Raw genomic sequence first — 27,949 nt, forward strand, 5'->3', positions numbered from 1 at the left:
GTTAATGCACGCCAGGAAATAGTTGCTACTTAAGCTTAGAGATTGAGCTATACGATTGAAATATGGTAGCTAATGAAGGAGTTATGGATTATTTGCAAATATGATAATTCTTGCTAATTGTACAATGGAAGTTCTTTAAATGAAGAATTTTTTTATAATATTTTAATTAGGTTTTTATAATCCTAAAACACTAGGGTTGCCAATTTATTCGAAAGAAATTTACAGAAAAATATTCTTGAGAATTATTCGCTATTTCAAATTTAAAAAAATACCGACAGTAAAGTAAGAAAAATTAAAGCCTTAATATAGTTATATTTTAATAGCGTTGCAAAGTTGCAAAAATACTTTAAAGATCCAAAAGTTATATGTTATATTATATGTTTTGTAACGCATATAAAAACAAAATATATTCTTTAATAAATATATTCATTATGCTAGGGTTACCATTCTAATAGGTATAATGTAGGATATGACGAAATTAAACGAGCTATGAACGATATGAATCTCATACAAATATTTATGGTAAAACGTTTAACCCAACAACTTTTTTATATAGGGTTGCCCCCTATTAAGTAAATATTAGTAAAATATATTTAAATATATGAAATAAATGTGTAAATTAAACCAAAATTTTTTAATTTCTGACATTTTCATTTTATATACTTGTAATTATGTTTTGCCAAATTAATATATACGATAAGGCCTTAGCACTGAAATTATTTTATTGCGGATATAACGTTAAAAAACTTGTATATTGAATTTTATTCGAAAACATTATTAAACTATAAACCTAATAGTTTAGGAAACAGTGTGAGTCATCCTTATCATATAAAAATTTGCTGAAAGAGTTGCCATATTTTTACAAAATCATGAAAAAATTGACGCCAGTGAAGTGTTTAAATGAAGCGTATAAATGAAAGTGTATGAAGTAAAAAAACTTAAACTATGAATTAGGGGTTGCCATACTTTTACAAATGTTACTGTTTGCAGTTAAAAAAAAATATATGTTGTGATTGATGTTTTACTATTGTGATGGGTTTTAAAACAATATGCTTAAGAAATTTTAATTACCAGAAGTATTTTTGCTTAGGGTTGCCAGCTGTACAACAGTTCTAATGGCCTTCCCCTAAGTAATTAAATATTTATACAGGTATTAAAAAATAAATAATTTATACAGATATTAATAATAGTGCGTGAGCCGATTATGATGTTTGAATATTGTACAATTGGACAGGAATGCCACCTTCGCGAAAACTTTCTAAAATATAAAAAAATTTGTTAAAAATAGAAGATATTATTGTATATTATGGATAAGAAGTGAAAGAAATTTGAACAAAATTTATGACGTGAGTATTTTAGGTTGAAAAGCTATTAAGGTGCTTAAATTTGAAACTGGAGTTACCGTCTATTTAAATTTTGTAGACTAAAATTCTATGATTGGTGTTGCCACCCGATCACTGTTATTCAATATTTTATCATTTCTAAAGAGTAACAATTTATTTCAACGTTTCAACGAATTAAAAGTTTGCGGAAAGATAATAAACCAAGAAATGTAACAACTAGGAAATCTTTCGTTCTTCACAAGTGTTGAGGAAAAATTTTTATTCGCAATTAAAAAGTATTTAGCTTTACTCGTTAGCACTTAAAGGCTAAATCATTTTCCAACACTTTAATAACACGAATTTAATATAATACTCCAATGATTACACATGTGAATAAATTACACCATTCATTTTAATATTATATATGCGTATTCATACGGTACTTCACCTGCTCGTTTGTGTAAGCAGCCACATTTAAGGTATGAAAAATGTCGTTATAAAGCTAACGAAGTTATAATATATAAGATTTAACGAGCATATTGAATATTTAAGATTTTCAACCGAGTATTTTGTCGCTTATTTTTGCTGACTCATGTCCAGACACACTGACTCTGTGTAGGCAAGCAATCTGTCAACAAGTGTAATTCTAAATTATTTAGCGATTTATATAAGAAAAACTAAAAAAAAAAACACATATTGCTGTTATTGTAGGTACTAAATCTCTATACTCTTTACGCTATATCTATTTTTTATATCAATACTATCTATATATTTTGAAAGACTCGTTTTTTGTGCACGGTATAGTTGAGAGCGATAATGCTTTAAGATTTTGGTAAGTGGTTCTAGATCATATTTATTGCTACATTTTATGGTATTTCGTTTAAACGAAGCCGACATCTTACCGGTTAAGGTCTAAATATGGTTCGTGGAGAACAAAATGGCTATTTTTTAAAACTGTAAGGGGAAAAAGTGTTGTAATATGTGCAGAATTCACTCTGGTAACATATAAATTAGATCTATTATGGAATAGAGTTACCATCTTGCACACCTAAATAAAAGATTAAGAATACTTTTAAGAAAATATTCTGGAATAATTAATTTTAAACACATTACAGAATAGCGTTGCCACATAATGAAAAGTAAAAAAAATATTATAAATTTTAAATAAACTGTTATAGTTTAAGAAATACTTTTAAAAAATACTTGAAATCATAAACTAAAATATGTAAAATTGAGTAGAGTTGCCGGCTAACGAAAAATAAGTTAAGTCGAGAAAACTATTCAAAATTTTATGAAAAACGGTGGAAAAAATGCATTTTATTTAAACATATTTTTTAAAAGAGTCACCAGCTATTGAAAAATAATATATAATATATTATAATTTTTGTGTAGACTTGTTGTCTATTCAAAAAACTTTAACTGAAAAAAAATTGAATTAAACAAAATTGTGGAAACTATTTCCAAACATATGCTAAATAAATTGTATGTTTAACGTTTAGGATGTAAGATCGTCTTTATTTCTAGAAATATTCTTTTATTTCTAGAAATATTCAATTTGTATATATTTTGAAGTAGAGTTTCCAGCTCTAGAACAAAATGTTTGACTGAGCGAAATATTACAAGATTTCTGCCAAGGTGGGGTTGACAAGGGTATATTTTTTAATAATTGTTTTCATTTAAATATTATATTTTTAAAATAAATTTTTTTTATAAGAATATAAGTATGTACATATTAATGAGAAAAATATGGCTCAGTCAATTGCACATATGCATACAAATACTAGCGCAGTTGAAAATTTCCTACAACCGGTTCCGCTGGGATTACTGAAGAGTCTTACAGAATTACAGAGAAATTCTGAAGCATTGAAAATCCATGAAATCACTGCTACAAGCTTATCTATAAGATTATGTGTATATATATATAAATATATACATATGTATGTGTGTATGCATATTCATGTTGATTCCGCTTAAATATCTGTGCGCCTCACTGAAATTGTTATCTAACGAAAGAAATGCGCAAATATAAAAATACTCACATACAAGCCTATAATATACTTGTACATATACATACATACACACATATATGTTTATATATAATATGCACCCATATCTTATCTATTTTGCTGCATATAAATATAAATTGCCTACTTATTTGCATACTTACTCATATGAATGAGTATGTGTAGCTGTGTACAACTGACTTTTCCAGCGTTTATTTATAGCAGAATCGTTCCAAACAACAGCAACTACATCAGCACACATACACACCCACACACACGCACATACATTCATACTTAGGCACTTAACTAGCGACTTAAAAGCATGGAAGCCCCTGCGGTTGATGGCCTGCAGCAAAATGCAGCCGACATGCACATATACATACACACCATATATTATATATGCATATGTGGGCATAGTAGCTCCGTAATTGCCATTTTTAATGTTTCTGCATTGCACTCATGCGCGCACTTAACGCCGTACAGTGGGCTAATGGGCGTGCCGTATTGTTTTGCTGTTGGCATTAAGTACCGGTTTATGTGCATACATATTTATAGGCACACACATAAAGTTACAACAAGTCATCATTACCGGTTATGTCTATAAATATATGTACATATGACTATTCAGCGCGAATACTTAAAGAAATAAGGGAGTACAGGGTTGAGTGCGCAATTTTTTTTGTAAACTTAGCGAATCAGTGAAGAAGTATACAAAAAAACAATTAAAAAAAAATTGAAAGAAAATATTGAGATTTTTTAATCAAATTGGCTCTTAGTATTAATATCCATGGCGTAGCGCAGTGTTTGGACAAAAATACATGAACTATTCTGTAGAAATGTCATTCCCTAAACCTTTTAGAAAAGTTTAATTGGTAGTGATAGTGAGTAGATTTCTATCAAAAACTTACCTAAATGTAATCTGAAATTTTTTTCATTATATATATATATATATATATCACTACCAATTAAACTTTTCTTTATATATATATATATATATATATTATATATCACTGCGGCTATTTTGAATGTTAGGCTTTTAAGTAAATCGGCTAATGAGAGATAGTCAAGGAAAATATATTTGGTTATTGATAAAAACAGACTGCTTTCAAAACCACATCCCAGCCAAATTATAGGCTTCACACAACGATCTATTTTAGGAATCTAAAGTAAGCCTTTCTTTGAATACAATGTAATACTTTGGTTTGCAACCTTCCTATTTACTTTTAATCTTCAGTACTCTGAAAATTTATGATGATTTTATTTTGGAACAAATAGTTAAAGAATAAATTTAATAAAATAAAAATAACCAGAAAACTAATTGTCTGTACGAGTACATCGATAAAGCTAAAAAATTAATCTCAATATTTAGTTTACTATAGGTTGACAATATATAATACAATGGTCTTTAAGGTCAAACATTTTTCCAGATGCCAAAAGTTGAAAATGGCTACGTAGTATTATCTCAGCAATTTTTTCCGGTAGGTACATGTTTTTTCCTCATATCGAAATCAGTCTATATAAATCGCTATTTGAAGTTTTGTACCAACTTTACAATCTTCCAATTATAATCTTCCGATAGCCACAAAACCTAACCTAATCTAATCTGGTCATTGGCACTATACCTTTATTTAAGGTTAAAATAAGCCAAGCAAATTTATTCACGTTTTCTAGTTCCAGTTCACTTTTAATTATAGTAGATTCTTTTCAATCTGTAATATTTTAATAAAGGTGCTTATCAAAAAAAAAAAATAAAAAAAAAAAAACAGAGAGGAAGTGTGCGTCTATATATTTCTTTTGATTTTGAGCTCCTTACTGATATATTTCAAATAAATTGGAAATACATTGAAACATGCTACATTGAATTAAAATCTCATACTATTGCTCTACAACTGCCTTTTTTTGTTTGAGAACAACTTTACACATATGGTATACCAATCTGGAAGTCTATCTGGAAATCTAACCTGTTATTGTTTTAATTTGAATGTCAGTCGACTAAACAAAGATTCATCTATTATCTTTCATACATTGTAAATATCGATCAGCATAACCAAGCATTTCTGACAATGACATGATCTTTGGTTCTAATTCCAGCCGAAGTATATTCTAAAATTTATAGAAAAGGATTCTGTCATTCAAATATTAATCGCTTTTTGGCAAACTTTTGCCAAGTCTCTTTGCGGAATTTGGATATAAAAAATCTTCTTATATATTCTTGTTTTTAGGACGCCTCCATTAATCGGTGAAAGAAAAAGAACATTCCGGTCGAAAATTTAGGAGAGGTTGAAGTTTCCATCATATACTTGCTATTATCTGTACGTAAGTAAGTAAGTAAATGGCTTGTGAAAGCCTGTTTGAAGTCATGTTTACTTGGCGCGCAGTCCGACAACTACTGTGACCAGAGATATACTAAGTATACATAAGTATCATACATACATATACAGCGCACATATCTCACAATCAGCCAACTGATAGTTTAAGTGGATATTTATATGTGCTACATAAATAAAAATGGCGACTTGTAAATGCACTAACATTCTTTAGACATTCTAACGTCGGCTTGCTACCGAAGTACTCACGACAATGTGAATGCAAGTACTTATGACTGCGCATGCGAATGCGAGTATAATTACATACATGTAACTACTATGGTGTGATCTACGCCGCATTCAAGTGCTTTTATAAGCATTCGATAAGTTCGTATTACTGCTATTGACGGGGTGTGCACATTGAACTCACCCACTTACATATATACGTACATAAGTACTTCGCCGGCACGTAAGCTTGTCTGTGCTTTGCTTTAAGTGATTAGTTGTTGAGCATTACAAACGAAGTATCAAGTAAATTATTTATTTACAAACAAACAATTAACGACAAATAGTCATCGCTGACGAAGCTTTAAACGTTTGTAAACATGAAGGCATAATTGTATTTTGGTACTCATACGTACATATGTACGTTTATATAAGTAAATACAAATTCATTACTGAATGTATTTGCATTTAGGAATTTCTACGAGGTATCTTCGATAAGTTAATAAATTTGGTTTAAATTATTTTTTTATTTGACAATTTTTATTTTTATAAACAAAAAACTCTTTTTGCTAAAAATCTCATTTCTCATTATCTTATTAAGAACACGTAAGCGATTGTATTTGAAACATGTTGCAAAATATACTGCTCGTAGGAACTGTCAAAAGCTTTCTACCAGCCTTTTGACACTGACACGTGCTTTTGTTAGCTCCAAAAGCGCTTATGGAAAGCGAGCAGAGCTTTATAGAGTAATAAAGTATTTCACGCTTAACTACATTTAAAAATTTGCGATGTTATTGAAGCGAAGCGTTCCGAGAATTACAAATAATTTAACAGCAGGTCAAAACACAATTGAGTTTTTTCTTTGTGTCTTCAATGAACTGTTTTTGCTTTGTTTTTTTTTGCAAATTAAACCATATTCACTTGCGACCACTCAAGCGTACTATTCGGTCAGTTTTTTTCGATCTTAATGCGTCTCATCGTGCAGTGAGGTCATTATTTTACCTCAGTACAGAAAAAACGTTTTGAAACAGTCTTTCTGTTTACCATCCCACAGTTATGAATGACCTACTATCTATATGTGGAGATAGGTTTCTAAGTATGCTATTTTAACTTATGCAGGCCTAGATGAAAAACCGTACAAGTTTATGATGACTAATTGCTTCCCTTATCTGAAGCATCCGATTGCTGTTTTCTTATTTAAAGAATTGGCCTTAATTCATTCGTATTTACTAATCCTTTCTCTTCTCAAACTACTGTAAAGGATGGCTCATCATTTATCCCTTCTGGTATAGCAAACGACCAAAACTGGTCTATGCGTGGCTCCAGACTACCAGACTAATATAACCTAAACTATCTAGCAAAGCTCGTTATAAACGCATCGTTATAAAAAAAATTGGACTTTCGTGCAAGTCACGGAAAAATTTTTTATCGTCTGCAACTGTAAACATGCAAATACTTGTACATATGTGTATACGGATTTGAAATAATTTGCGTTTTTCTTAAATTAATATGCAGTTGCGACAAAAGTCAACAAAGTTCGAAGCTATAATTCATGTAGTGCTCCCCCTATGTTTGTATGTGTGTATAGGATGCGTGTATTTATTTGTGGATATACATAGGTAAAACTGTGAAGCAACCGACCTTATGATTTATTGCAAAGCATTTACTCATCAGTCAAACGAATTGCAAATTTCTCAATTTTTCGATAAAAAATGTTTTTGTTTTTTAATATTTTGCTTGAAAAGATTTTTATACGTTGAACAGGGTACATTAAGTTTGCCACGGAGTTTGTAACACCTAGAAGGAAATTTCAGAGACCTTATAAAATATATATACAAATGATCACCATGACGAGCTGAGTCGATTTATCCATGTCTGTCTGTGTATACGCAAACTAGTCTTTCAGCTTTTGAGATAGCGATCTGAAAGTTTGCACGCGTCCTTTTGTCTTCAAGCCGCTGCTTATTTGTATTAATGTTGCACCACTATATCATATAGCTGCCATATAAACTTAGCGATCGGAATCAAGTGCTTGGCTATTTTTCATTGAATTCCGCGCAATACTACAAGTACAACTCCATTTCGATAGACGAAATTCTGCAAGTTAGATATTAAAAGCTTTATAAAGCTCCTTTAAACAAGTTTCCTTTGCAAGATACACCACAATTTTTGGCTTTAAATAAACTTTAAGGAAAAAAATTCCTTTTTGCAAAATTTTTTACGCTCTTCTATTATCATAAAACTATATAAGTGCACACATACTCATTACTATTCAGTGAATTTAATAATTCTCTAAACTTTTTCGAAATTAATTTTCACATTTGTTGAAAAGCCTTGAAAAAGTAGGACAGTTTGATTTGTGAGGATATTTACTGCAGTCATAAAGTTATTGACTTGTTGTAATTTGTTTATACAACCATAAGAGGACAATGGCGAACAACAAAAGAAAAATGTATTATATGTACACGTCAACAACGTGGTTAGTCAAAATAATGTGAACACTTAAAAATAAGCAAACATTTTAAGGAATTTATTAGTATTATTATTATATATTTTTAATTTAGAAAATTTATTATTATATTATTTTTTGAATTTATATCTTTATAATTTTTTTAAAATAGAAAAATTGTTTTAATAAATTTTTCAAATATATTTTTTGGAATGCATAAGAAATTTAGACCAATTAATTTTTTTAAATAGTTTTTGTGATAATTTTTAAAATATGTTTTATTTTTAACAATATAAACAAAATTATTTTTTAAGGATAAGGTTTTTAATATGAAAATGCATATACAAATGTAGATATATGCATATAAATGTATATTGAATAAAAAAAAAATATTTCTTTTTGAAATTTTCTTCACAAAAATATCTTTTAAGAAAAAATTATTGGAAAATAAAAAAGGTGTAAAACTCAAATATTTTTTTTTTAATTTTTGGTTAGAAATACAATAACATTAAAAAAAAAAAATAAGTATCAAAAAAGTAAAAGAAAAAACATATGTTTTAACCCAATACGCTTAAATTAGAAAAAAATGTTGAAGAAGTTAAAAGCATATAGTACAAAAATATGAAAAAAACAGTATTTTGTGTAATTGTTTGTTAGAAATACAACAATATTATTAGAATTTATTCAAATAGTTAAAAATATATGTAAAAAAAATTATTGAAAAAATAAAATATATATGTTAACAAAAAAAATTATAAAAATAAATTTAATTAAGAAAATATTTTTTAATAAAATTAACAAAAAAAAATATATATATGTTTGTATAAATATAAATTTATATGTATGTATATGTATACATTTTATAACCATACACTTAAGTAAGAAAAAAATATTGAAAAAGTTTAAAATTATATATTAAAAAAATATATATAAAAATAAATTTAAATAAAAAAATATATTCTATAATTTTTTGTTTGAAATATGTTTTGTTGCATGAAAAATTATTCAAAAATTAAAACAAAAGATATATACCTTATACCAATACGCGTAAATAATAAATAAATTCTTAAAAAAGTAAAAAATACATACAAAAAATTAATAAACATATTTAAATAGAAAAAAATGTTTTTTTTACAAGTTTTGGTTAGAAATACAATAATATTTTTTTTAATAAAAAGTTATTCAAAAATAAAAATATTTATATTTTTTATACCAATACCAATAAAAAGTATATATTTTGGCAGTGCACTGTATATTCTGCTTTCTACATATTCTTAAATTGCTTAAAAGCTATATTATATATTCTTGTATGTAACTATAAAAGTTATACTCTTGTTAACCCACAAGTCAAAGCCCTAATAAAAATGTGTGCGTGTGGTCATAAGTAAATGCCAAAACTAGTTAACTGGGCGTGAAATCAAATGGCGAAATGGACAAATGGACATGCCGAGCCAAGCTAAGCGCCGTGCCATTAGTTATATATATATATGTATATTGTAGTTATATATATATATATTTGTTATATTGTATATTGTAGTTATATATATATATATTTGTATATATATTGTATATATATATATATATATATATATAAATGTGCTAAAAAAGTGCAGCGAGAATGATGGATAATTGGCAATTTGGCACTGAGCACTAACGAGATCGGTCGCAAGTATACATATACATATGTACAGTGAAATGTATTCACAACAAATAGTGCTTACAAACTATTCCTGTCTCCAGCAGTGACATCCACTGGTTTAGAAGCGATATGCTTTTAATGAATTTGGTAGCATGACTAAATGGATTTTCTTTGTCCCCCTTCTTTAAAGGCAGTTAGTTATAGTACACAGTTGAGTTTGTTCCCCTTTGTAAATGCTATATGTATAATGGCTGATTTCTCGTTAGAGGCCAAAAACGCATGTTAATCACATAATGAAGAGAAAATAGTTTCTGTTTTTGTATTTGCTTACAAAAATGTTTTCCAAGAGGGATGTTAGGTTTTTTTCGGTTAAACAGATCCGATGCCAACTTGCTGCTCAGCACTATGTTGAAGATGTTAGAAATAAATACTTAGTCGTGAATTTTTGGGTAGTCAACTTCTTGACTTTTCGTAGTTATATTGAAGGTAAATAAGATGTAACCAAATTTCTCCTTAAAAAGTCAATCAATTTTGAGAAGTAGGGTGTTTTTGCGAGAACCGAACGAATTTCTTGCTGTGCCTTCTTTACTTTCCATTTCAAATAGACTGATTGGACGTTATCAGTGTGGCTTTAGATTTGGTAAATATACCATAAACCAGATTTTTACAATACCTCAAATTCTAGAGAAGAGCCTCGCCAAACAAATCGACACCAATCTCCTTTTTATCGTATTCGAAGCCGCTTTTGACAGCAGTGACAGTTGCCTATTCGACGCTATGTTTAAACTTGGTATACCTGCGAAAATTATACGGTTGAGCACAGCCATCCATCCTCTGTAAAATTTAGGTAGAACCTCTCCAAGCAATTCGAAACCAGACGAGATTTTAAGCAGGACCTTTTTCAACATAATGCTGGTAAAAGTGATATGCGTCACTAATCCGCACCGTAGTGGCACTATCTACTCTAAAAGGACAATGCTACTGGGGTACGCTGATCACATTGACATCAAATGTCTTTACAACAGAGCCGTCAGCGTAGCTTTTTTTAGCCCAGAAATAGATGCGAAAAAATCTGTTCTATATAAGGTTTTTGGAATGTCGGTATGAGCCACGAGAACCTAAGAAAATGGAACTACGAACTGTATGAGATCTATGATGATATGGATATAGCTAGGTAAATCTAATAATCTCACTGGTTAGACCATGTTTTACATATGGAAATCGATGCTCCACCGTAAAGCTCCAGCTTCAAGACCCTTGGGCGGATAGCGGTAGCAAGGGCGCCTACGCACAGTGAAAGGACTGGTCTGCACTTGGAATATACATATATACAACTGGTGTGACCCCACAAAGGGTAGAGAGAACTGACAAGGTTTTGTGTTAACGTCCTAGACCGACCCACGGGAAAGAAAAAAGAAGAAGAAAGGTATGACAGATTTGGTTTTTTATTTCTCTTCATTGACGTCTTTTACGAACTTGGTCTGTAATGGTGAAATTATGACGCTATTGAATAAGAGCACTCCAGTAAGAACTGAGTTTCTTTCTTTATATCATTTCTTCTTAGTTTCCAAACGTATGTTATCTATATAACAGATTTCCTTGGCTCAAAGAATCGGAATCGATGGACTCATGAATGCAAATATTACCCTCCTTATACATTTGTATTTAAAATATGATTCAGCGGATATAGCTAGAGTGTCCAGGCTGCACAAAACATCGTACGATTAAAAGGAACCTCTTCAGCTCCAAAAGTATTAAATGCCGTACCAGTTATTTTTAATGATGCTCTTCTTTGCGTTGAAAAAAAGCAGGACTTGGCTTCATCGATGTATGAGATAGCAACTTATTGGTCAGCTCAGGATGTGCTTACGACAATGGAAGTAACAACAACAAAATATTTATGCCACAAGATAATAATAAAGAAACTAAACAAATTTGGCAACTCAATATTTTTACTTGCCACACATGCCTTTTTCAGCATTATTATTAATGTAAATTAGTTGAAGTGTTTGTGTCTACATACATTCACTTATATACAAACAAATTTACATACATTACGGTATAAGTGCATATTACTCACCCATCGCACGGGTATTTATGAAAACAATTTGTTTTCGTTCTTTTTCATATTAATTTCGGCTTTATTCAATGGTGTCAAACTTTTATGGCAGACAATCACTAAAACAACAAAGAAAACTTTAACTTCGGTTGCATTGAAGCTATAATACCCTTCACAAATACAAAAGATTCTATACAAGAACTTGATTTTAATCGCCCAGTTTGTATGGCAGCTATATGCTGTAGTTGTCCGATCTAAATAATCTGTGTCAAATTTAGTGAAGATATCTCGATAAATAAAAAAGTTGTCCATACCAGATATGGCAGCTATATGCTATAGTGGTCCGATATCAGCAGTTCCAACAAATAAGCAGCTTCTTGGGGAGAAAAGAACGTGTGCAAAATTTCAGACCGATATCGACAAGACTGAGGGACTAATGCACGTACATATATACAGAGAGACGGTCAGAGAGATGAACATGGATAAATCCCTTCTAGATGTTACAAATTTTCTTGTAAACTTAATATACCCTGTTGGTATGAAAAAGGGTATGAAACGTGCACCTTTGTACGACTCATCGCTCAGCCAACCGCTAACCAGTTGGCGATGCGTAACGCGAGCGTTCAGCAAATACTTGACAAAATAAAAATACAACAACAAGAGAAGAAACTAAAAAACAGTTAATACAAAGGATGATAATAAATGTAATTTATACCCACTCACACACACACATATATATATATATATACATTTAGGAGTATGTAAATGAGTGAGTAAATGGCAGAGTCGCGCCGAATTTGTCATTGGCAGTCAGAAGAATGGGCGTTTGGCTAATAAATTGGCGCATTGATCCCAAAGGGCTGTCGCGGTGAACGGTGAAATTGCTGAGCGGTGTCTTTATCGCTCTTAGTTGATATCGCCGCGTGGCTAGCACCAAAACCAGCTTGATGTAGTGTAAATTGTGGCGAAAGAATTACGCAGCGCCGAAGAACTTCGAAACAAAGGAAATTATTAATAAAAAGTTGAGCAAATGCTCAAATTATTTCAATTTCCATTAACCGCCTACAAGTTAATGGTGAAAAATATCCATTATAGCACTATATACATATACCTATAGCTAATGGGTCTCAAATATTATTGAAAAGTTTTTGTTTTATGAACACCTCGTTGTGCAGCAATGACGTAATCGTTGACCAATCGTGAAGACGAAAATAACACCTAATCAACCTGTTCAACCTGTTCAAGGTGTCATTTTTTGTTTTTGTAGCTATCGGCTATGGCTCTGACGTCATTCACCGCTGATTGATAGCAGGTGACAGGTTAATGCTCATATCGTAACTGTAATATTATATGCGCATTTCATGTTTAGTACACATACACACTATCTACTATATGGGTCGCTGTGTGTGTGCTTTGTATGTAGGTCAATTTAGTATTGAGCGTGAAATAATAGCATATTGGCATATACATACATACCATATATGCATATTCTGCAATCTTTATTGATTCTTGTTTATGGGTGGCGCAATCAATTTTTATTTTTTAACAAAACACGGTGCCCTTGGTATCCCTATACTAATCAGGATGGCTCGAAGAATAGAGAGACTAATCGTTCCCTCAGTATTAAAGTCCTTCTTCTCATTGTATCGTTATTATTTTCTTAGACAACGGTATAAACTCTGTAGAAATTGTTCAGATCGGACTTCTATACTGACCCATCAGCCAGTATAGAATCAAGTTAAAGTTCTTTGTATACCCTTTTATATTATAAGATAGGCACCTGTGAAGGGTATTATAGCTTCAGTGCAGCTTCCGAAGTTAACACTTTTTCTTGGAGTAATGGAGTTCCTACAGCTCTACATTTGTTTTACGTCGGCTCTGAATATCTATCGGATTTGTTATTAGCATCAACGAATTGGTTCGATAACTATAGCTTTAGAGGGTAGAAAATTGTACTGAGTAACAATATTACCCCAGTATTTCATGGTAATGCCATTGCAGGCAGATATTCCGGATTTATAATACAAAATGCTTTATTATATAATGCTAATGTTATAACGTATAATATCGCGTCACATCTAAATTGAATTATTTCGACACCTGACAAGGAAAAAATTGAATTGTAATTGTTGCTGTCGTGAAATATTCGACAAAGAGTTTAAAGGAATAATTAATATACTGACAGCCTAACTAATTGATTAAAAGTGATTAAGATATCACATGATTAGAATTAGCGGTTTACCGCAAAGGTGTTAGTTTACTCGACAATTCTAAATTCACTGAGGGACGTATTGACTTACTGGATTGTTTTGAAGTTTAAAAGTTTGTGTACTCGTACATAGCTGTATGTGATTTTGTTTTTTTGAACAAACTTCATCTAATAATGTGTATAATTCTAATATACTGTAGTATACACTTAAATTAGGTGAAGTTTGTATGAAGAAGACATGGCTTCGTGATGTTGCCTAAATTATTTCCAAGCAGTTTTATGATACGACAGAAGTACATACATATTTACGTTAACTGTTGATTCTACTATGTAAGGAATAAAGTTCTCTGGTTGGAATTCATAACAAGTGCTCGTTCAGGTCGCATTGCCAGCTTGTGCTTTGGAAACCCTACACAAGTCAGTGGAAATAAGAGACGAAAAAGAACCACATAAAAAAATGGTAAAACGTCTTGAAAAATGTTGGTCTTCTTGATTAGTTAGCACAGCTTAGATACCGAATGTGTAAGCACTACTTATAGATTTTTCAATCCAAAAATTTAAGATTTATGTACAATAATATTAAAACAAGAAAAAAAATTAACTGATGTTGTACCGAAGCTATAATACCTGTCGCAAATACAAAAGTTTCCATACAAGAACTTGATTTTGATCGATCAGTTTGTATGGCAGCTAAGGCTATAAAGACAATTTCTTCGGAGATTGTACCGTTGCCTTTGGCAACAACCCATGCCAAATGTGGTGAAGATATCTCGTTAAATAAAATAGTTTTCCATATAAGTACTTGATTCCGATCGTTCAGCTTATATGACAGCTATAAGTTATAGTGATCCAAACTGAACATTTTCTTCCGAGAATATACCGTTGCCTTGGAGAATAATCCGTGCTAAATTTGGTGAAGATATCTCTTTAAATGAAAAGGCTTTACATTTAAGCACTTAATTCCGATTGTTCAGTTTATATGGCAGCTATATGCTATAATGGTATGGTATAGGCGGTTCCGATAAATGCGCAGCCTCTTGGAGAAGCGTTTCTCAATATTGAACGCTATTAATCTTTTTTAAGATGTTTTTGAGTAATGTAAATAGTTCAAGTTTGTTTTGTAAGATTTATCTATTTTGGTGAGATATTTTCGGATACAGCAATACCGATAGAATCATTTAGAGAAATCTGAGAAAATTAATAATAGTAGTGTGTATAAGAAAGCCAAAGCAGCGAAGAGAAAGACAAAGATGGGTAGAGTATGACTGAATTGTGTGAGGTACAAAGTATCGAAGAGAAGTAAAGAAGAGTGGTGGTTAGCGTAAGTTTAAACTCACATACCACGTGTAGGGTAGCTAAACGTCTATACTGTCATATTTACTATCTTGAAAATTTTCTTCTAAATCCAGTAAATATTATAAATTCATTATCGCATTATACTGCGCTTTAATATTCTTTGACCTACATTTCGTTTGACCGTTAGCCTTTTGCTTTTCTTCCTCCGAAAGCATTAAGTTTTTTGCAGCGCTACTTATTGATTTTGCTCACTTGGGTCACTTGGGCTTTGTTTTCCTTCTTTCGCTATGTCCAATGACAGTTTTTACACGTTTACGTAATACATTGTGTGGGACAAACTCAAATAGTGTATGCATGTATGTGTGCTTAATTGAATTGTTCGCATTTATTTTGTTTTGTTGTAGATGTACTTTGGTGATATCCCTACTAATGACACAACCCAACAAAATATTTGTTTATGCACCGTACTCTTTCCATGGCACCAAGCATACCTGCTTACATAACTGTAATGTGATCATTTGTCTCACTTGTTTGTTTATTTTATTCTTTTTATTATAATAATATTTGTTTTTTTTGTGAAATTTGCATAAAGTTGACAATGTTTCAGGCACGAATTGGCACCGACCACCTGCCTTGTAGGTGGATCCGCAGAACACCACACAACCTTTTCAACGTCAACTCGGTGCTGCAATTGTTTGACATGACCTTCATGGTGAATGCCGAATGCTGAGGACAGCAGAGAAGCCAAATAAGAAGTGTAAATACTCAGAAGAAACACTTTCGTATGAAAAAGTCATGGCTTCGTGATGTTGCCGAAATTATTTGCAAGCAGTTTTATGATATGACAGAAGTACATACATATTTACAGATATTATTGTATAACGGTATCTTTTGAAATACCGGTGACATCGTCGGTGACTGGTATTGACTTGACGACATCGCTACCAGTCTTATGAAAAAAAGCATATATGGTATGTATATCATAGTTATATTTTAGTTATTACGCTGAAAAGTACAAGGGAAGCTTGCTACATCTATGATTTTCCATATAATTTTTTTTTCAAGAAATCTCCCAGTCTCCGATGAGCTGGATGATGTTATTTTAAAGTATTTCACATACATATCTTTATATTTTTATCTCTCGAAACTCGAGTTTAAGTTGTTGTGTTTAAGTACAATTGTTAAGGGTTTAAAAAACTCTAAATTCAATTTGTTTTTTTATCTCTTAAACTCGTGTTTAAGAAGTTGTGTTCGTGAACAACTGCTAATTGTTGAAGAAATTCTGAGTTTAGTCATATTTTCAACATATTATGTATTTTAATATTTTAAGCTCGTGTTAAAGAAGTTGTATGAACTGCTAAAGGTTTAAGAAACTCTGACATTAATTTGACACATTTTAAATTTTCATCTCTCAAGCTCGAGTTTAAGTTTGTTTAGGAACAATTTTCAAGTTTCGGCGTATTTACGGAACTCTGAATTTACTTAGATATTTTTTGTACAAAAACAAATAATTATCCGAGATTGTGTTGTAATCCAAGTTCGTATATTAATAAACATCGAAACAGCTAATATTCTTGAGCTTGTTGCGGAACTTCAACGTAATAAAAAATTGCTGCTTCTTCTTATGTTAAGCTCTCAGTAGAAAAGGGGCTTTCAGGTAATCGATTTGAATTTTTATAATCTTTTATAAGCTCGCTCCAATTATATAGATTTTATAGTCTTGAATTAACATCTTTCGACTGTTTAAGGGTTTTATTAACACGGAAAAGTTCATTACTTGGTCTGCTTTTCTAATTTATAGGTTAGCATAGCGGTTCAACATATCGTCCCTATACGAATAACATGAAAACTTATTCCTAACATAGGGTATCTAGTCCGAACACTCTTTTCAAATGAGTACATAGTTCTATAGATAGATCTATATTTTTGTCATACCGGATTTTTAAACGACCAGAATTGAGTTCTTCAAGTCTAGTTTTGGTTTGCTAATAGTTTTTTTTTTGCGAAAATATTATGCCAATACTGCATTCCTCTAAATCCTCGCAGAATTTTTGGTTTGGCTCCAAATTTTCGGGCAATAAAGACCACAGCTGTTATATCCGAAGTCATCACGTGATCAAACCACCCTCGTATTTTTATACGAAAAAGACTGTATATGTAAATTAAACGCTTTTGACGCTACAAGATAATCACTGTCAGACCTTCTCTATATGCAGTCATGAACTGGCAATATCTGGAAGTTGAAGTTTAAGCGCAAGTACGTGACATTCAACGGTGTTTTCTTAATGTCTAATTTGTTTATGAGCGCGATGGCAATACAAGTGCAGCAGTACACACATAAACATACATACATAAGTGTGTAGGAAGGTGTAAATATTATTGAGAAAATGAGTACAAATATTCTTTGGAAGTTTTGTGGGTCTCTGCGGTAATAAACTGGGGGTTCGTCTTGATGGGTTTTGTTTAATTTTTTTTGTTTTGTTTTATTTTTTCTTATTTTAAGAACTTTGTTTGTGTGCTCCAAAACCATCACAAAGTAAATATACGTGGCAATAAATGCATATACTATTTAAATGCCGCCACTCACATACTAGTGGGAAATTAAACCAGATTGTTGCCATTACCTGAAATATTTATTTTAATGGACAATTTTTTTGCGTCAATAAAACGTGTAATGTTCTAACTACATTAGACTTAATATACTATAAAGCAATAAATATAATTGAAACAAATACGCAAGCATATAAGAAAGGTTAATTAATTACAAGTCTAGGGCTAGGTAAAATATCCACATATTAATGGTACTAAAATAAAAAAAAATTACATACTTTTGCTTACGAAAGCTTACAAGTTGAATTTATAAGCATTAATGCATATGCAATTTGTATTGAACGTATGTGGCAGCTCTATCGATCATTTAAATCTCAATGTTATCAGCTTGTTAAACCCTTGAGAGGCACAGAAACTTAGATATGTAAATATAATGACTGAGAAATTGTAATTTACAACTACAAATTAGTATGTATATCATTTATATCCATACTTATATACATATATTTATATTAATATACACATTCACTCAAACACATACCCACAAATATTCCTTAGTTAATTAGCTATTTATTTTTTAAAACATTTCTACTTATAAACAATTTTAAAATTAACTCAAAATATTATATTTAAATTATACGACTTAAAGTTAGCGTCATAACACGTTTCGCAATTATTTGCTGCACGCTACACTCGCAAAATAGTAGCTTGTTAGTACATAGATAAAATACACGTTAAGTGACAACGAACGTCATGGGAAAAAATTGTTTCCTATAGAAAATATTCATTTCATATGCGTAAATATATATCTTTTGAATGTGTTTCTATAACACTTGAGTCTTTTCTAGCATTGAGAGGGCTTATTGTTGAAAATCATAAATGTTACGTATACGTCGTGGGGGCTTCAGATATAGCATAACTGCAGTGTTCTAACTATATGGCAAAGAAAATAGGTTATGTCAGCGAATATGATTAATATGGCTGTAAATAAAATAGTAATGAGATATTTGAAAATATTTATGGTCTAAAATTTGCAAAAAAAAAATATTTTATTGTTTGAAAAGTAGAAACGACTTGCTAATTATTTGTTATTTATAGTTATTTATACAAAAAAATACTGAAAATGTTACGAACATTTTTTTTTGGAGCGAAGTTTTTGTCTATTAACTGCACATTTATTTGTTTTTAATGCCTTGTTTTTTATATCTTTGAAAAAAATTTAACATATTTCAAACTATTTTTAATTTTTCTATTGTTTAGTTGCAAATTTTACTTATTTTTTAATAATTATTGTTAATTGCAATTTTTTAAAAATATTTTTTTTTAAGATTTTACATAGTTTTCTAATTTTTTTTTAAATTTTATTTGAAGGAATTTAGTTTCTTATAGCTGCACATTTATTTTTCTTTTAACTTTTATAAATACTTTTATAATCTTTTTATACCTTACAAAATTTTTTTTAACCTTTTTTTGAATTTTTCGATTAATTTTCTATTAGCAGCCAATTTTTATAATTTATTTTTGTTTTGTTATGTTTTACTAACATTTTTCTAATTATTTATATGTAAGCTAGAATTGTACAAACCTCCCACTATGCATTATAAATATACACTTATACATACATATTCGCACATTATACCCCCACATGCATTACACACGCGCCTTCGCTTCTCTAAAAAGTGGCACAATAGTTCAACAATGCTTGCTGTGTCTTTTTGTGTGACAAAGGACTCTATTCAGCGCATGTTAGGGTAGGCAAAGATAATATTTACGTTTGACTATACAAACAAACACACATAAATGCATATTTACAATGCATATGGGCGCATCAATAACGCATTTTATGGCAACACAATTATCGTAATTTAATTAAAATACAATTTTATTTTCTTACCTTCCTTTGAGAAAATTTAATTTTTTTGAAGTACAAAATTAAATTATTTCATCAAAATATTAAAACAAAATAAACTAAATTTTTTTTTAAATTTTTTAATTAAAAATATGTGTGAGCTAATTTTTATGCGTAAGCGCTTCGTCTAAATATAGTTTAGAATTTTAAAATTGATTATGTTTATAAACTTTAATAAATTTTAAATTATTACTTAACAGCTTTTCTTAGATTTCTCTGTATAGCATTTTAAAAATATATTTTACTTCTCAACTCATGAATTTTTTAATGTTTAAAAAAATATATATAATTTATATATACGAGTATATATAATGTTAAAAAATTGTATGCGTTGTGTTTTTTTGTTCCTTAATAATAAATATTCTTATTTCTTAATAAAAATATAAAATATATAATTTGAAAGATATTTGGTTGAATTATTATTTTTCTAATTTCGAATTATAGCTAAGCTCTTTCGGTATGACTGCAATAGATACCTTCAGAAGCACATATATACATCAAGAGGTAAAAATATAAACTCTTCTTAAATTTTGTTAATAATAAGGTTAATTTATTATTTTTATATAATTACAATAAAATCCTCTTAGCACTCTCTTGCCATCCAGGATTATTGTATCCTTTTCCAATAGCTAGCTGGAAAGCAGAAAAAGCACGAGGCTGAAAAGTAGCAATGGTACTATTGGAGCTTACTCGCTCGGAAGTAAAAAAAGTGAATGAAGAGCATAAAGAAAGCTAAAATTTGTACATAGTTACAAATATAAAACTGGGTTGCCAAAGCAAACATATACGCTAGTAATAAGTTTTAGCGATAGTTCAGAAAAAGTTGTCGGAAAATATCAAAAATAACACAAAACGTTGTTATCATTATCAATTTCGAAGGAAAACAATTTTAAACAATTATTACAAACTAGAAAAAAAATTTACTAGAATCGAAAAACTAAAATATGAAGAAATAATTAAATTGTATTATATTTAAATCACTAATAATAATATTAATAATATATATATATGGGATTCTGTATTGGCATATTATGTGCAAATTAACCATGGTAATATAATACCATCAGAAAGTAGAGATTTCAACAAATATAAAGCTTTTTCAATTTTTAAAAACATTTATATTTTGACGTGAGAATTATTGATTGAAAATTAGGGTTTTATTTCGATTTTAAGTAAAAATAAGGATAATATTATAAATTAAACAAAAATATAGTGTGTTCGGACATAAGAAAATAAGTTTAGACCAAATTTCGTCTAAGAAAAAGATTTTGGTGTGCAAGATAAAAATAAAAAACACAAAAAATTGGTTGTTCCGTTCATTATTTTCGAAATAAATTTTGACATTATGTGAAAAAGGTGTCAATACAAAAGTTATAGATCTTTTCATTGCCATATAACATTTTTCTATAGGTCTGGTAGTTTTGCCGGAAATTGGTAGAAACGGTGATAAACAATTAATTATACCTCAATATATGATAATAATACTTGCTTTAAAAATGTTATTAAAAGTTATTTTTTTGGTAACGAAAAAGCGATTAAAAATCTATAATTTAAATCAAATGGCAACTCTGCTACAAACTTTCACATGAAATTCGAGTTTTCTTTCCAAAATTTTGCAAAGACATAAATATGTATACATACTCATTAACTTTTTCTCTCTTACGCTCTCACTCTCCTTATTCCATTAAGAAGAGTACCATATTTCGGCAACAAACATTGAGGAAGTTTGGCTTTTAGGGAAGTCCTGACAGAAAAGGCATACCTTTTACACATTAATTAAGCAAAGAGTTATGAGCATGTGTACATATTATATTTACGATGTAGAAGTTGGTAATATGCTGAGTATAAGGAAATTAATTTTGATTGCATGGTAAGTGGCCGCTAGAAAATCGGTTGTGGGAGATTACAAGTATATTGTTTGCACAGATTGCCTGTACCTTTGAAGCATAATGAGTGAGATTTAAAAAAATTAATTAGATATTTATGAGTATGTAGTATATTTGTGAGCATATTTGGGGATATGAAATTTTTGGAAAATCAGAAATATAATTATACTAGTATGTTGAATATAGTCACATAGCATATATGTTACTCATATATTTATATGAATAAAGTGAACTTATATATTGTATAATATGTAATAAAATAAATACATTATAGTCTTACTAGCGCGTGCTTAACACAAAATCAAATTCATGGCCAATGCATTTGGTATTAATTGCAATATGTTAGTATACGAGTATAAAACTTCGTTTATTCGTATAATTCCCGCAATGAAATTTCAAAGCAGCCAAGAATGCGAAGAGTTTTCAAGTATAATTTCCGACTTAAATCGAACTAGTTGGAAAAACAACAGGCCCATATTTAACTTTGGAAAAATCATAGTGGTCATGAAAAATAACCTTTGGAAAGTTCGATTCATTTAGAAAGCATATTTATGGAATGAAAAAGTATTCAGTAAAAACGCGGAGGATCTGAAGGAAAACCGAATTCAGACTATTCTTGAGTTTACAAAATGAACTCTCGACTCATGAGATAACAGCATATGATATGTGGTATACCAGTCGCTTGCATCGAAAAAGAACGGTTAGATGACTAGTTGACTTGGCGCTGCATACTACTTCTAAAGTATAAAAGCGAGTTTATTTCACTGCGGGGTTATAGCAATAAATAGCTTAATAGGTAAGCACAGAAGCAATTTCGAAATTACGTTTATACATAATTATACTTACTTATATATCACACGAGATGTAGCAAAAATGCGATTAATGTGTTGGGTATTGTGTGCTAATCATCAAAATCAAATGGAACAATTTGATATCGAAAAGTGTTTGGAAATAATAATTGCCAATCACGCCGCCAACAATTAAATTAATCAAAACAGAAAAATACCGATATTATATATATATATTTACATTTTTGACTATTATATTGAATTTGTTATATACATATTATATATATATATTAGGAAGGGTAAAAAAAACCGAATATTTTTTTCGCTACGTACTCTGAAAAATTGGTTGATAGACACCTACACGAAATGCTCTCCAAGTACGAGCACTTAATTGTAACGGGAAGGTTCTCCGCCTAACGGGTTTCTATTTTTTTCCTATTATTAGATAGAAAAATTCATATCTCCAACAATTTGAGTTTTCGTAGAAAATTAAATGCTCTATAAATGGTCTCCTATTATTTTTTCGTAAACCTAACCGTTTAAGAGTTATTAACGGTTTTAATTTGACAATTTCAAAGCAACTTTGTTTTTTTCTGTGGAATCCTATAACTCAATGAAAATCATCATTTATCTGGTCTTTTGTTTTGTGTCCACATTTTTGGTGTCTGTATCTTTGAGTTATAGTTCGATTTCGACAACTTTTGGCGTTAGATTAAATAGGAGGACACTATTTGTACAAAGTTTTGCCCTAATAATACAAATTGATGAAATAATCAGATGGAATTTAAAAATTTGTTATATGAGAAGTTGGCGTGGTTTTGAATCGATTCCATTTCTATTGTGTGCAATAGTAATAATAGGTAATAATTTTACACACCAAATTTGATTGAAATTGGTTCAGTAGTTCCTAAGATATAGGATTCATCTAAAAATGGGCAGTACCACGCCCTTTGTTCAATTTTTGTAGTGGCTTCCATTAAACTCTTAACTGTCATTCTGGCCGTGAAATTCAATGCTAGTGTCTCTTTTTTTCAGTGAGTTATCGCACTTTTAATAATTTTCAACATAACCCTTATATGGGAAGTGGGCGTGGTTATTATCTGATTTTCCATATTTTCACACTATAGAAAGAAACACTAAAAGGATTTTTGTCAGCAAGTTTGGTTGAGATAGCTTCAATGGTTTGGAAGATATGTAAATATAATCATTTACAGGGTGGTGCCACGCCCCCTTTAAAGAAATGTGAAACCCTCACCACTGCGATCCTCTACACCAAATTACAGTTTTGTATCTTAATTTAGTGCTTAGTTATGACAATTTATAGATTTTCGTTCAATGGCGTTGTGTGGGAGTGACAGTGGTTCAATTTCGCCCTTCTGCAATACCAACCACCCTTGGGTACCAAGGAGTACTTGTACCAAGTTTCATCAAGATATTTAAATTATATCGCTTACATAGACAGACGGACGGTCTCGTCACCTTGATCATTTATATACCATATACATACAATAACTCCATATCTCGATTAGTTTTAGGCGATACAAACAACCGGCCAAACCGGTCAGTTAAATCTAGGTGGAGCATAAAGCATAGGATAATTAGCAAAACTTTTTATAATTGGTTCAAATAAATTTTTTATATTTAGTGTCTATGATAATAAGGAATGTGTTACATAAGCTAAATGGCCTCATATGTAGAGAAATATTGAATAAAATGTTTTTTTTATGAAAGTAACATGATTTTGTTGGAGGCAAGAGCAGAAAATTTGCGGTCTCTTTGTATATACTGTTACGTGTTAGTGACGTCATTAAAGCCAAGTAAATTTCAGATTTATCAAGGTAAAGCATTCCAAAAATGGGTAACACATTTTATCCAATTTCTGAGCAATAAGTTTTATGTTTTATGACTTTATGGCTGAACTATTAACTACTAACTAACTATTACTTTTTTCTACATATTTATTAGTAATTCCAAATCAAGTATGTACTTACTCTTATACGTACAGTTATCTAATTGTCTGCGTTGCGGCTAAAAAAGCTAAAGTTGTAAAATCTCGTTCTGTCGCACGATTTTCCTAGTGGGTTTCTGCAGTCTCCAACAGTTGTGTGTAAATTTGGGTGTTCACTTGTTGGTTTCACGTGTTGATTAATTTTAGTTTTCTACACTTTGAATTAATTTAAAATTTTTTTTTTTAATGCAATTGTTTTTTTGTTTTTTAATAAATTTTGTTAAATAGTAACTGTGGGTATTCTGAGGCGGCTACTATTTGGTGGGTTTTTTCTACTAAGCGTTTAGTGAATGCTACGAAATCGCAAATAATATATTATGTATGTGTTTGTGTTATTATATAAATATTATTAAGTTGTTGAAGGGTATTTAGTATTTATACTAGTATGTAGTTGTTGTTGGTTGTTTGCTTGTGCTGAAGGGGCTACACAAAAGAGGCCTCTACCAACCGCTTGTGTGGGCTTAACTCGCTTAGTTTGGCATTTTCCTCGTTTGTTGTTGTACAGCGCATCTATTTGCCACCAAGTTCACACTTGAGTTGTGTACTTCAGCGTGGTTTTGAGTGTAATTAATGTAGCTTGATGTTTTAATACAATTGTCGGCAAAATAACAGCAGAGGTAGCATATATTATATTGAAAATTATTTACCATTGATGAATTATTATTATGATATTACCCTCACCAAAATTTTGCATATAAAATGCATTTATGTGATGTATTTCATAAAAACTTGGGACCAATGAAAATACCGAACCGAAATCTATGTTGATAATTCATTGGTCCCAACTTTTTTATGAAATTCATTGAGTGATGTATTTTATATGCAAAATTTTTAGGAGGATCTTTGGTAAAAAAGATGAAAATTGTTCATCGAATATCGATGACCCGGTCACAACTGTTTTTGTTATACTTTCGGCCTCTACCTAACTTTTGTATTGGAAATGAATGAGTAAAGTACTCTGATAACACATACTGTAGTAAAAAATATCTAACATACAAACTTTAATTAACAAATCTTGTGTATTAAAATAATAGCGAAAAAATGTTGTAAACAAGATCATGCTTCGAAATTAGGCGCTCTTGGGTATTAATGGGCTTTAACAAAATAGGATGTTTAAGATACATTTTTTCCTCGAACAATTTATCGATGACAATGTATATATCGTATAACTATAAAGGGGTCTTATTTTTTTACAAACATGTAAAATATAACCTTACTCCTCGTAGTTAGTTATGTAATAAACAAACTTATTCAAAAGATTTATAAAATATACAGAGAAGACTTAGAAATAGTACGCATACAACTTCATCCACTTTTGAAGTTCGTAGTGCTTCAATTCGTAGGATCAAGATTAGGGCTTCCCTCGTTATTTTTTTACACTGTGAACAGGGTATATTTAGTTCGCCAAGAAGTTTGTAACACTCAGAAGGACACGTCAGAGGTCCTATAAAATCTATATATGTATGTATATAAAAATCAGCGTAGTGAGCCGAGTCGATTTAGCCATGTCCGTCAGCCTGCCTGTATATACGGGAACTAATTCTTAGTTTTTGAGCTATCGATCTGAATTTTTGCATACGTCTATTTTTCTTCAAGAGGCTGCTTATTTATCGGAATCGTTGCTATCGGACCACTATAGCATATAGCTGCCTTACAAACTGAACGATCGGAATCAAGTGCTTGTATAGAAAATTTTTTCATTTGACGAGATATCTTTACAAAATTCGGCATGGATTACAAGTATTGTCCAAGCAACGGTGCCATTTTTGGAGAAATTGTTCTAATCGGACCACTATAGCATACACGTATATGTATTGTAGCTGGTCGAAAAAGACATAATATTCATAAAACTGTCATTACTTTAATTACAATTGTATTTGTATATATACTGAAAAAAAACTTTATGTAAGGTTACAGCTGTACATAGACCCTTATAATTAAAATATAATATTTGGCGTTTTCGTTAATTTAATTTCGGTCCAAAGGGCATATTAGCTAAAGCGCTGTTATTTAAAGCTTGGCCACACGGTACCAAATGTTTCCATGGGTTATTCAATATTACTGCATGCATTTGTATTTGTACACTTTAGTCACTTTGTTAAGTAGAATTGTTGTCACACATGATTAAATCCATTTGTTTATTTCGATTTTACAAACACATTTCATTCTGTTTTTTTTTTTCAGTTTACAAATTGTTTTCATTCTATTTCGCCTAAAGCCATATTACGTCAACTAAAAGTAGCAATGAGAAACGAGCGATCGAAAACGACCATCGAAGCAACGACACGCCGAACAACCTAAATACAATGGCTATTGGCGCAGGTAAGCAGCAGCAGTAGACAATAACAACGATGACACCAAAAGATAGCAAAGCAGAGGAAGCAAGCAAGATATGTATGTGTGTATGTATTTTTTTTTTGTTTGTTTTTTGAACTGGAAATGAGCGAAAACAGCCAACGAGCTGCAGTTAAACAACAAAGTATCGAACAACGAGCGTATGGGAATGTGGTGTCAATCGTGTCAGTGGTGGCTGTCAGTTGAAATTGTTGATGAAGTTACTTTGCAGTGGTTACTGGTGAACTGCGAAAGGTATAAATTGTAGTACCACTAATTGCTTAATATAATTAACTGCTTTTAGTAAATTTTATAACCCTTCAGGAGGCGAACGCGTACAAAGAAGCAGCGAGTTGGCAAGCAGCAGCCACGCGAAGCCAACTTTCAATTTTCAATTGGAGGATAGACAATTTGGCGAAAGAAATTGGAAAAATAAAACAACAGCCAAAAGATACGTGCTGTATTATTTATTATTATTAATACTATTTTCAGTGTTTATTATGGCAAAAACAACACAAATCGCTTAAATTTGCAAGCAAAAATGAAAGAAAGCTGCCGCACCAGCTGAGTCTGCGGCACTTGTGTACATAATCACACGCTGACAGTTACACACGTTTTAAATTAAAATATTTTTCTGAGAAATTTTGCACATTTCATTTGTTATTGTTGTTGTATATATATATATAATTAATTTTAAATTAATATATATATAATATATATAAGTATTTATACAAGAATCATTATGCACTCAGTTACAGCCAGACTTTTTCATAAAACATATACATATCTATATATGTATATAAACGTATGTAGTATATGTAAATATATAAACATATATTTTTGCATACATATGTATGCCAGCGTCTGTAAGCAAATTAGCACTTCGATTTTAGCAAACGTGGTAGCTGCGAATTTTCTCACTGCCGAACGTCACACACGCACCACAAGTTAACTACAATTTATATT

The 27,949-nt window shown here is 30.6% G+C and overlaps 1 protein-coding gene and 1 long non-coding RNA gene across 5 annotated transcripts in view; one reads left to right on the plus strand and one right to left on the minus strand.

Annotated features, from left to right (window-relative positions):
- Positions 1 to 27,949, minus strand: part of Gdap2 (ganglioside induced differentiation associated protein 2) — a 79,151-nt gene that overhangs the window by 50,898 nt on the left and 304 nt on the right. The window contains exon 2 of one of the 4 annotated variants that reach the window (XM_036377919.2): positions 24,645 to 24,942. The exons of 1 other annotated variant lie outside the window; for it this stretch is intronic. The gene's annotated coding sequence lies outside the window, so the exon portion shown is untranslated. Of the gene's footprint in view, positions 1 to 24,632; positions 24,943 to 27,949 lie in introns of all 4 variants that reach the window. 2 more of the 4 variants (XM_036377912.2, XM_036377937.2) reach the window with 2 other exon arrangements.
- LOC118683868 (uncharacterized) lies at positions 26,765 to 27,634 on the plus strand. The gene is made up of 2 exons (XR_004979697.2): positions 26,765 to 27,238; positions 27,308 to 27,634. It is a non-coding gene; the product is annotated as an uncharacterized lncRNA (long non-coding RNA).

Source organism: Bactrocera oleae, chromosome 4 (assembly GCF_042242935.1).
Source record: "Bactrocera oleae isolate idBacOlea1 chromosome 4, idBacOlea1, whole genome shotgun sequence".
NCBI classification, from domain to species: Eukaryota; Metazoa; Arthropoda; class Insecta; order Diptera; family Tephritidae; genus Bactrocera; species Bactrocera oleae.